Raw genomic sequence first — 12,373 nt, 5'->3', positions numbered from 1 at the left:
GCTTTTGGCTCTCGGACATGAGCTAGGACCTTAAGACTTTGCATCAAAGGAGGACTAGCAGCTGCGTTGCACGGGAGAATGTGAAAAGTGTTCATATGTAGTAAAAACCTGAGAAATCCGTTCGTTTTCGTCATTTCTTATCAAATCGACTTAAAGCCAGATCGTGACATTGGTCGCTCTTCTCTCTGAAACGGTTGTACTTATCGTCTGCAAAGCTATGTCGCGTGCTGCGGTATGCGGAGACACTAACAGCACCATAGTAGAACACAGATGAAACTTCTAAGTAGATGTAATAGCCAGTAAGAAGTAGTACAATAACGTTTTAGATATCGATTATTGACTTTTTAGCTGGCTTTGGGGCCTTGGACATGAGCTAGGACCTTAAAATTTTGCATCATAGGAGAACTAGCAGCTGCGTTGCACGGGAGGAGGTGAAAAGTGTTCATATGTAGTAAAAACCTGTGAAATCCGTCCGTTTTCGTCATTTCTTACCAAATCGATTTAAAGCCATATCGTCACATTGGTCGCTCTTCTCTCTGAAACGGTTACATTTATCGTCTGCAAAAATACGTCGCGTGCTGCGGTATGCGGAGACACTAAAAGCACCATAGCAGAACACAGATGAAGGCTATATGTTGATGTAATAGCCAGTAAGAAGTAGTACAATTTTAATTGTAGTTATCGATTTTTGACTTTTTGTCCGGTTATGTTATAGCCAGTAAGATGTAGTACAATTCCAGTTTTAGTTATCGAATATTGAATTTTTAGCCTCTTTGGTGCTTTGGACATGAGCTAGGACCTTACGATTTTTCACGAAAGGAGGACTAGCAGCCGCGAATGACGGGAGAATGTAAATAGTGTTCATATGTAGTAAAAACCTGAGAAATCCGTCCGTTTTCGTCATGTGCTATCGAATCGACTTAATGTCAGATCGTCTCATTGGCCGCTCATATCTCTGAAACCGTTACATTTATCGTCTGCAAAGCTATGGCGCGTCCTGCGGTATGCGGAGACACTAAAAGCACCATAGTAGAACACAGAAGAAGCTTCTAAGTCGATGTAATAGCCAGTAAGAAGTAGTACAATTCAAGTTTTAGTTATCGATTTTTGACTTTTTAGTCGGCTATATAATAGCCAGTAAAATGTAGTAGACTTCAAGTTTTAATTATCGATTATTGAATTTTTAGCCTTTTTTGTTGCCTTGGACATGAGCTAGGACCTTACGATTTTGCGTGAAAGGACGACTATCAGCCGCGTTGCGCGGGATAATGTGAAAAGTGTTGATAGGTAGTAAAAACCTGAGAAATCCGTCCGTTTTCATCATTTGTTATCGAATCGACTTAAATCCAGATCGTCAGATTGGCCGCTCTTCTCTCTGAAACGGTTACATTTATCGTCTGCAAAGCTATGTCGTGTGCTGCGGTATGCGGAGATACTAAAAGCGCCATAGTAGAACACAGATGTAGCTTCTAAGTTGATGTAATAGCCAAAAAGTAGTAATACAATTCAAGTTTTAGTTGTCGATTATTGACTTTTAGCCGGCTTTGGTGCCTTGGACATGAGCTATGACTTCACGATTTTACTTGAAAAGAGGACTAGAAGCCGCGTTGCACGGGCGAATGTGAAAAGAGTTCATATGTATTAAAAACCTGAGAAATCTGTCCGGTTTCGCCAATTTTTATCGTATCGACTTAAAGCCAGATCGTCACATTGGCCTCTCTTCTCTCTGACACGGTTACATTTATCCTCTGCAAAACTATGTCGCGTGGTGCGGTATCCGGAGAGACTAAAAGCATCATAGTAAAACACAGATGAACCTTCTTAGTTGATGTTATAGCCAATAAGAAGTAGTAAAACTCAAGTTTTAGTTATCGATTATTGACTTTTTTTGCCGGCTTTGGTGCCTTAGACATTATGAAACCTTCCCGTCTAATATTGGATGAACGTTTGCTTGCTGACTGAACGCTGCGTCTCTTAAAATCTTTTAACTGCTGCTCTGTCAAGACTACCTGCTGATTATACGACGAAACATAAAATGTGTTGTCGCCGTGGCCCTCAGTCGTTACCTGAAATTATTAAGACTGATTCTTACCTTTAATTATTTATACTGGATCGCCATCTGACTGCTACAGCAAACTGTGGAATGAATATACATACTTCTCTTTAACATAATTATAAGCTGCTGGTGGAGTTTCATAATACTTTGTGACTGGAATTCTTTAAGTTGAAGTTAATTTAGATTTGATAAAAGCTGAAGCTCAGTTTAGACTTTTCTTTTAAGATAACAATAAATTCCGTAAAGCATTTACGTGAATGATTTTGGGATAGAAAATTCTTAATGCATTTAATCTGGTAGAAGTTAACTATATTCTGAGAACGATCTTGACAAACAATTACAAGGGGTAAAGTTCTTTACAAAAATTCTTAAAAAGTAGCGTTGCGCTACATATCTAATTTTCCATCAAAATTACATAACTATGTTCTGAGAACGATCTTGACAAACAATTACAATGGGCATAGTTCTTTACAAAAATTCTTAAAAACTAGCATTGCGCTACATATAGCGAGTGGCTGGCGAGCACACCGCTTCTTTCAAAGTGTTAATTCATACCTCGCTTACAGCGACCTCCTCTCATGTCTCGCTAGCTACGACTGGACTGCCTCGTCTCACATCTTACTCGCAACTGCTCGCTTCCAACGCTCAATGCTACAAAAGTGCGGTCTCGCCGCCAACAATGGTTTTTGGTGCAGCCAATCCCTGCTACCATTACAGATGTATTACTGCGCGCTGTTTCCCGCTCTTTCTCAAAATGTATCTATGCGCGGTTTCCCGCTCTTTCTCAATAATACACAATGCAATTTAATTAACAAAACAATTTAAATAAGAAACAGTTCAGATAATTACATGCTAAAACAGTTTAAATACGCCTATTACATAATTAAATATGCCGCTACTCGGCTTTCTTAAAATTTTACTACGTTGTTGAGTCATATGGACTCAACATAAGTATAAAATTTCATTATAGAAAATAGTTTGAACAAAGTGTATACACAAATGCTGTCATACGAAATGATTTGTCTATCTCTAATAAAGAGAATATGTAAATAGACAGGGTTTTAGTAGGAATTGTACATCAAGTAAAATTTGGTTCCCTTAAATTTAACAACAAGAATAAGAGTAAATGTGAAAATCAATATACAGATCATATGAAGCAATTGAAAGTTTACATTATGAAACATTTAATTCAAATTGGCATCTCTTAGTACCACAATTAAGGAAGGTACAAAAGGAATTGGATAGCATGGTCAAAGCACTGGCAACTGTCTGTGAATGCACTCAAAAGTCTGTTCCTTTCCCTCACATAGCACAACACCAGGTTTCGCCATATGGTTGCATCATCGCCTTGCTCCATAGTTTTAGTGTACCCAAACACTAAGTACGTCGTCGAATAGCCTGAGTTGCCGCAGCCACATCAGGATTAATTTCCATCTCCAATGGTCCATTAAGGTTGGTGGTGTGCATCTTGGTATGCAAACACCTATTGTCGTACATCATACTGTGGTGTGTATCTAGGTATGCAGGCACCAATTGACATACATCGGGCTGTGGTGTGCATCTAGGTATGCAAACACCTCGTCGAGAACATCATTGGTTGAAGTCACGTGTTTCACAATTCACTGATTCTGTGCTCAATAACCATGGGGATGCACAGGAATTAAGGTACGGGTAAAATTGTTTCGGCAATGGGTTCACGGACATTGTTGGTACCATAATTTGACTACCAAATAATTTTCCCTATGACAAAATATGTTGTGTCGTAATTTGTAACAATATGTAGTTTTAATTTAAGAATTCTTCCAGAAAATTATTCCCATATATAAAAGACATAAAAGTTCCTACTTATTCAGTATTTGATAGTATACAGATTTGTTATAGACAAGTACATTATTACTTATTCTGTATTTACATATCTTAGTTTCTTACATCATTAATTATAAATTTTGTTGACAATGCATTTCTTGACTTACTGTCCTAAAATTGTATCTTCCATTCAGGGGTGTAGTCGTCTGTTATGAGTCGTCAAATGTCAGGTCATAATATACAATAAAATTACTGTCATAAAATTATTTAAAGTATTCTTTTGCAGCTGAAAATTAAGGTAAACATTATTCTGGTTAGACATTGTAATGTGTGGTCCCCATCCATAGTGTTGCAATGTGTCACATGCTAGCAAAATTATTTCTTAACATTATACATTTCTTATATACTAACATAACATACACATTCTTCTTCTGCATCTGTGTCAACTCTCTGCATAACCTTTTATAAACATTCAGCATTAATTAACGTCAGCGCACGGCATGACTTATTATAAAACATTCAGTATTAATTATCGTCAGTGCACGGCATGACTTCAATAAACATCTTCTGGTACTTCTCGTCCGCTCCTGGCATGACCTATAAAACACTTTATCATAATATTAACTGCTGCAAAATCACGTCAGCTCCCGGCATGACCTATAAAATTTCTGTAATGACAATTAGCGTCAGCTATCTGCGTGACCTAAAGATTCACATCCTTATTCTAACTAAAACTACGTTTCATTTTGATGACGTGTGACAACAATGCTGCATTCTGGAATAAAGAGTACATGTTAATGTTACCACTAAAATAATTGATTAATGAACGATCTATATTATCAGTTTAGCTATTGCAAAAATCGACATTTTCTTAAGTAATTATGTCACGTTATAAAAAAAATTTCTTTCATTTATGAGCTCTCAGTGCACAAATTCATACGTCGTGTCGTTGTCTGCATGTTCTCTTTAAGTTAGGAAATGTTTCTCGTGTTTTTATTTGTCTTGGCTGGCGTAGCATCATTAAGTACTGCTGTGTTCTTTAAGGTACGGTGAAATATTAGCGGCCCGCTGCGTGTCGCGGCTTTGTTTGTTACTGAAGCGCGCTGAAACTACCATTGTTGCATACTTACGTGTCACGCCGTCCTTTCGTCAGCTGAAATGCAAAAATTTAAGTCAAGAAATGTTTCACGTTGGATACATGATGATTCCCTAATGATTTCTTCTTACGTAGCGTTTCCACATGCACTACATTAGCGTGTGGAATATTACGAACTCTGTAAGGGCCAGCATACAGAAGTTCGAATTTACGGCATCTGTGCTTACCTTTGTTGGAAAGAAAATGAGTGCGAATCAGTACTTTGTCGCCAATCTCGTACTTCTGTAGTCGACTTACCTGCTTCTGTTGTTTCTTCCGCCGATCTGCAGCTCTTTTAGTGTTTGCTAATGCTGTGTCTATTATTTCACAATGTCGAAGCCTACGCGTCTTAGGAAAAGTAATTAGTTCGGTAATTTTGTTCGGTGAGTCTTTATTTGTCAGTATTACGGTTGGTGATAGCATCGTAGATTCATTGGGTATTGCATTTATCACTTCTTGAAACTGTAAAATATATTTATCCCATGTTGTATGTCTTTTATGACAATAAATTCTGCATAACTTCCCGATCTCTTTCATTATTCTTTCTGATGGGTTGGAAGAACTGTGATATCTTGATATGTAAATAGGTGTTATGTTCTTACTTTCTAACATTTTCTTCCATACGTCTGACCTAAACTGCGGACCGTTATCCGAAATAACCTTCTGTACACGTCCTACTACTGATAGAAAATCTCTTACAAACGCTCTTGATACTGTTCTTGCTGTTGCTTTCCTTAGTGGAGAAAATGTTACAAATTTGGATGTTAGTTCTACAGCTACAAAAATATAACTATAACCATTATTTGTTCTGGGGATTGGACCGAAAAGATCCACTGCTGCCATGTGTCTTAACTTAACCGGTATGATGGGATACAATGGTGGAATGTGTGACACTGTTGATGATTTAGCTTTTTGACATATCTTGCATGATGCTATTACTTTTCTTATGTGTTTTTCCATGTTATTAAAGTGGCAATTTTGTCGCAGAATCAGAAAGCATTTCCTCGCTCCGTAGTGTCCATAACTTAGATGTGTATACCATATCAGTTTATTTACGATCCCTTCCGGAATGCATAAAAGCCAATTATTACCGTCTCGGTATGATCGAATAAAGAGTATATTTTGATGTACAGTGTAATGAAGTCTGACTTTAGCGTTACTTCTGTCTTTCCAAAGCGTTGCAATCTCTTTCAGTGTTTCATCTTTCTGCTGTTCTCTCTCTATATCCTGTAATGCTGCTGATATAAAGTTTTCGAAAGCTACTTGTTTAATATACATAATACTATGGTTGTTGTTGCAAAAGGTATTTTCTTTCTCCATGCGTTTATTGTGAATGGACCTCGACAATGCGTCGGCAACAGTATTCTGCGTGCCTGGAATGTGTATAATGGTAAAATCAAACTCTTGTAAGTATAATTTCCAGCGGCTTAATCTATCGTGCGTAAGTTTTGCTGACAATAAAAACTGGATTGCTCGGTGATCGGTATATATTGTTGTATGTTGGCCATATAGAAAATGACGGAATCGCTTAAAAGCGTAAATTACACATAGTGTCTCTAATTCTGTTACAGAATAATTGCGCTCTGCTGGAGAAAGTATCCTGCTTGCAAAAGCAATGTGTTTCACGACTGTCTTATCTTCTTCCTTTATTTCTTGGAAAATATGTACTCCTAGTGCTGTGGTTGAACTATCTGTTGCAACGGAAAAGTTTTGTGTTGGGTCAGGGTGTGATAACAAAGGTGCTTTTAATAATGCTTCTTTCAAGTTCTCGAATTCAGCTTCAACGTCTTCATTCCATGACCAAAGTGTGTTTTTACTTGTAAGCTGGTATAGCAAGGGCGTGTCTAATGCTTTGTAGTGGATAAATTTTCTAAAATAATTGATAAGACCTAAAAAGCTCCGAAGTTCCTTTTTGTTTGTTGGCACGTCGATGTCTTTCAGTGCTTGCAATTTGTCAGGGTCTGGTGCGATACCTGTTTGTGAGATAATGTGCCCTAGAAATTTTATTGACGCTTTACCAAATTCAGATTTACGCAAGTTTATAGTTATACCATTCTGCTCGAATGTATTCGATAATTGTTGAAGAGTATGATTGTGTTGTTCCCAGTTTTCTGCTGCAATTAAAATGTCATCGACATATGTAGTAATTTTGTTTTTCAGATCTTGTGGTAGAATAGTATTCATGCCTCGTATAAAGGCGGCAGACGAAATCGTTAGTCCAAACGGAAGTTTACAAAATTGATAGCATTCCCCAAAGCAAAGGAATGCCGTATATTTTCGGCAATTTGGGTGTAGTTGGATTTGCCAAAACCCTGATTTGAGGTCGAGTGTAGTATAAATGGAGGTGCCATGAAATTTTTGCAGTAACTCTTCTAACGTCTGTGGTCGGTCGGTTTCTGTAATGATTATTTTATTAACTTGACGTGAATCTAAAACTAAACGTAGTGATCCATCCTTCTTTTCAACAATGTGTAGTGGATTTATATATTGGCTGGCTGCTGGTTCTATTATTCCTTGATCGATCATTGCTCGTAATTCTTTCTTAACTGCTTCTGTGTGTATGTGTGGGATTGGATAATGCTTTGCTTTGAAAGTCTCGTGTGGTTTCACCTGAAATTCGTACATAAATCCTGTCATTGTTCCTGGAACATTGGCAAAAACTGCTTTGTGTTGTACCAGAATATTTTCAAGTTCTGTGCGTTCTGCGTCGCATTTTGCTACACTATTGTCTACCTTGCGTGTAATTGTCTCGAACATATTGTACTCCTGTTCCTCTACCAAGTCATTATTAAGTGTGTTCGTGTATAGTGCGATATAACAATCGTTATCTTGAGAATCAGTAATAATCTCGATCCTGTGCATATTTTGTTCTTCGGAGGATACTGTGTTTTGAAATCTTACGATCACTTCCCTGTTTTCCTTTTGTAGTGTGAGGTATGACGATTTGAAGTCAATCTTCGCATCGTACTGAACAAGAAAATTTATTCCTAATATCATGTCTGTTGTTAAATTCGGAACTATCCAACAATCACTGTGGAACGTTTCCCCTGCAAAAACAAATGTTAATTGTGTCTGTCTTTTAACTTCAATGCCTTTTCCTGCAAAAGCTCCCTTGACCTTCGTTCTGTTTAAAGGAAATACTGGGTAATCATTATTGCTATTGCATCTGTTAAATGTGTCTTCGTTAATTATGCACATAGGTGAACCTGAATCAATTATCGCTAAAATATTGTGCGACTGTAAATTTATCTCTATTATTGGGTGATATATTGTTTTCTGTAGGATTGGTTTTTCCTGTAACAATGTGTCTCTCACGTCGTCAAATGTAATGGCATTTTCGGTCGTTATGTTTTCTCTGTGTGATTTCATAGTATCGACATTAAGAGATTCATTGCAGGTTTTCTCTAGTCATAATTCTTCCGATATGTGATTTTCAGCTTGGGAGTTTGGTATGTGTTCTATCAACTGTACAGTTCTGCCGTTTTGATTATTAGCAGTGTCTGGTGGATGAAATCTGGTGTCTGGTACATTCATACGGTAACGCAGCTGCTGGGCCCTGTTGTAGTTTCCGTTAAAATTGTCATTGTGGAACGTCCTCGGCGGTCTGTGTTCGTTTTCTTTTCTCCTGTCGTTATAACTGTGACTGTACGGCAGCCCACGTGCACCCCGTAGAAACGTTTGTTTTTGTTCATTTTGCGGTCGACCCGCGTAATGGCCTTCCCCGGTCGCATTATCTGAGCGATGATTCATATGGAAATTTGACCTATTCGGTTGCGTGTTAAGTCTCGGATTCTGTTGCTGTCCTGAATATAAATTTACCGTGTCAGTATAATGTTTTTCATGACTCCTGTTTTCGTTGTCATTTTCGCTGCGAAAGCGTTTACTCGGATTGTTATTACCAAATCGTGTTTGTTCAAAAGTAGCTGAGTTTGTTTGTTTTCCGTTCTGTCGTGAAAAATTTTTGTTAACAAATGCGTAGTCTGCCTGGTGTGCTTCTAATAGTTGTAAGATGTCTCTAAAAGCGGATACATTGTCCTTTTGTTGCCCTGTCAGTAATGACACTTTCAAAGCTCTGGGCAGTTTTGAAATGCAAAGCTGTATTAATGCCGATTGACTGTATGGCTCGTTGAGGTACTGGTTCTGTTCCACCATGTACTCGAAAAATTGTGTGATTGTTGGAAAGGTAGAATTTTCAAAGTTTGGCAAACTAAGTAGCCGATCTTTGATGCTGTTTTGTGTAGTGTCAGACCAATATGCTGATAAAAATGCTTCCTCAAATGCTTCTACGGAAAAACATTGTCTAGCAATTGGTCGCATTCGTCGTGCTGGTTCTCCTTCAAGAAAACTGACAATAAATTCTAACTTATGTTGTACTGGCCATGATGGTGGAAGTGCTCCCCTGAACTGTTGGATAAAATCCAACGGATGTATTTGCGCCCTGTCGTTTTTAAATGTTTTAAACTTTCTAACTGAAAGAAAATGTTTGTGATCAAAACTGTCATGTCTGTGTGTGTAAGTGTTGTCGTATTGTCTTGAATATGGATTCGGGTGTCTTTCTTCCTGGGTAAAATCTCTTACTCTCTGAAGTCTACCAACATTACATGTATTATGGATCTGAGGCATTTCGTAACGGTGTGTGTTCTGTTGAAAATGATTATGTGCGGCGGTTTCTTGTGCGTCCGCTATCTCTTGCTGTAGAGAATTTATTTGCTGATGCAATGAATCATTACGCGATTTTAGATCTGTGATAGTTTGTTGTATATTTGTCAATGGCGTGTTATTACTATTAGAGTTCTGTTGCACTGGGACTGGTGCAGTGTCGTCTGATCTCTCGTCATTGTTAGTATCTAAAAGATCTATTCTTGTAGTGAGTTCATTGATCTTTTCTGTCAGTTCGTTTCGTAATTTACGGTTGCTTTTGGTGACTTTCTTAAAATCTGCCTTTAAATTTTCTGTGTCATGGTTAATTTCTATGTGTTCTATTTTGTCAGTTAGTGTCTGAACGTCCTCTGTTAATTTGTCTTTAACATTCTGGATTTCAGTGTCTGTAGAAGTTTTCACATCGATTGTCTGTGTTTGGATTTCTGTAAGCCTGTCTTGTATTTGATTATTTGTTTCTTTGACCGTTTCGATTTCTTCCGAGATAGACTGTATGTGATTGTCTACATATGTTTTGCCCTGGGCAAACACTTTCTTTTTGTCGTCCTGACGCTGTTTAGTGATTGTTTGTAGTAATTCTTTTCGTTCTTTATCCTGCGATCGCACCAGTTTACGGTGACGTATCAAACAGTTTTCTGTGTGATTGTTAAAACGTTCATCAATCTGAGCGTTTTGTTTAGCAAAGTTTTCTGTCATTGTTTCCCGTATACTAACTGCAAATGTTGCTTGGTTATCGGATATTTCTTGAATTTTGTCGCGTAGTTCTTGTGTTGATTGTGAACATTTTTCAGCGACTGTTTGAATTTCTACTTTGATTTCATGTTTTAGATTTTGGTACATGTTGTCTAATTTCTGATCTGTGTGTGCGTGTTCTGCCTTAATTTCGTTTTTTAGATCTTGTGACCTTTTTTCTAATTCTTGTGACCCTCTGTTAAAGTTTTGATTCATGTCTTGTCTCATTTGTAGCAAAAATGCCATTATTGGATCCGTTTCGGATTTACTTCTGTGTGTATTTGTATTCGTTGTTAAAGGCTGTAGATCTGTGTTCATTTGAACATCCTCAGATGATTGTGACTGCGTCACGTTTTCCGTAATTTCGGAATTTTGGTCATGAGAACTGTTGGATCTGCTACGCAGGTTGCGTAGCTGTGTACCGTTTGAATCTAAATCAGTGCTTAATGGAGTCTCTCTGTCTGACTGCATTGTAGTGGTTTCGTTACTGAAACTGTTATGTCTACTATGCGGAATTTGTGACTGTGTACCGTCTGTTGCATTTAATGCCAAATTATTTTGCACTACCGTTTCATTGTCTGTGGGCATTTCTGAAGTTACTTGTTCGTTAAACGCTTCCATATTGTTACAGTTATTAAATGTCTGTTCACCTAACGTTTCAGAATCAGGGTTTTCACACGTATTATTACTGCCTATTCCAGAAAAGAATCTCTCGTCAGTATTTTGTACAGTTTTATCAGTTTGAGAACGAGTAATTATTCTGCGGGACATTGTCTATAATCATCACACGCAACAAAAAGTTTTATCAGTTTGAGAACGAGTAATTATTCTGCGGGACATTGTCTATAATCATCACACGCAACAAAATATATCACTGTTCAAAGCGGATTCAACACTGAACAAACACTTTTCAACGCCGAATCAATAAAGCAAACAGAATTGCCGATGACCTGTGAATAAAAGTTATACACTTTAGTATATGCGTTGCGCCACTTAACAGTAACTTATTCACACTATTATCAAAGTCAGTATATTCATATCCACAGTAGATTCACTAAAATGTCGTACTGAATGGATGTCGCCAAGTGAAACCTTCCCGACTAATATTGGATGTACGTTTGCTTGCTGACTGAACGCTGCATCTCTTAAAATATTTTAACTGCTGCTCTGTCAAGACTACCTGCTGATTATTACGACGAAACATAAAATGTGTTGTCGCCGTGGCCCTCAGTCGTTACGTGAAATTATTAAGACTGATTCTTACCTTTAAATGGCGATCCAGTATAAATAATTAAAGGTAAGAATCAGTCTTAATAATTTCAGGTAACGACTGAGGGCCACGGCGACAACACATTTTATGTTTCGTCGTAATAATCAGCAGGTAGTCTTGACAGAGCAGCAGTTAAAAGATTTTAAGAGACGCAGCGTTCAGTCAGCAAGCAAACGTTCATCCAATATTAGACGGGAAGGTTTCACTTGGCGACCCTGCCAGGATACGAACCTGGAATCTTCTGAGATGAACCTTCTTAGTTGATGTTATAGCCAATAAGAAGTAGTAAAACTCAAGTTTTAGTTATCGATTATTGACTTTTTTTGCCGGCTTTGGTGCCTTAGACATTACATTGGACATTAGACTTTGCATGAAAGGAGGACTAGCGGCGGCGTTGCGCGGGATAATGTGAAAAGTGTTGATAGGTAGTAAAATCATGAGAATCCGTCCGTTTTCGTCATTTGTTATCGAATCGACTTAAAGCCAGATCGTCACATTAACCTCTCTTCTCTCTGACACGGTAACATTTATCCTGTGTAAAACTATGTCGCGTGGTGCGGTATCCGGAGACACTAAAAGCATCATAGTAAAACACAGATTAACCTTCTAAGTTGATGTAATAGCCAGTAAGAAGTAGTACTGTTCAAGTTTTTGATATCGATTATTGACGTTTTACCATTCTTTGGTGCTTGGACATGAGCTAGGACCTTAAGAT

This window comes from Schistocerca gregaria, unplaced genomic scaffold (genome assembly GCF_023897955.1).
Source record: "Schistocerca gregaria isolate iqSchGreg1 unplaced genomic scaffold, iqSchGreg1.2 ptg000281l, whole genome shotgun sequence".
Taxonomy (NCBI): Eukaryota; Metazoa; Arthropoda; class Insecta; order Orthoptera; family Acrididae; genus Schistocerca; species Schistocerca gregaria.
This window is presented reverse-complemented; position numbering follows the sequence as displayed.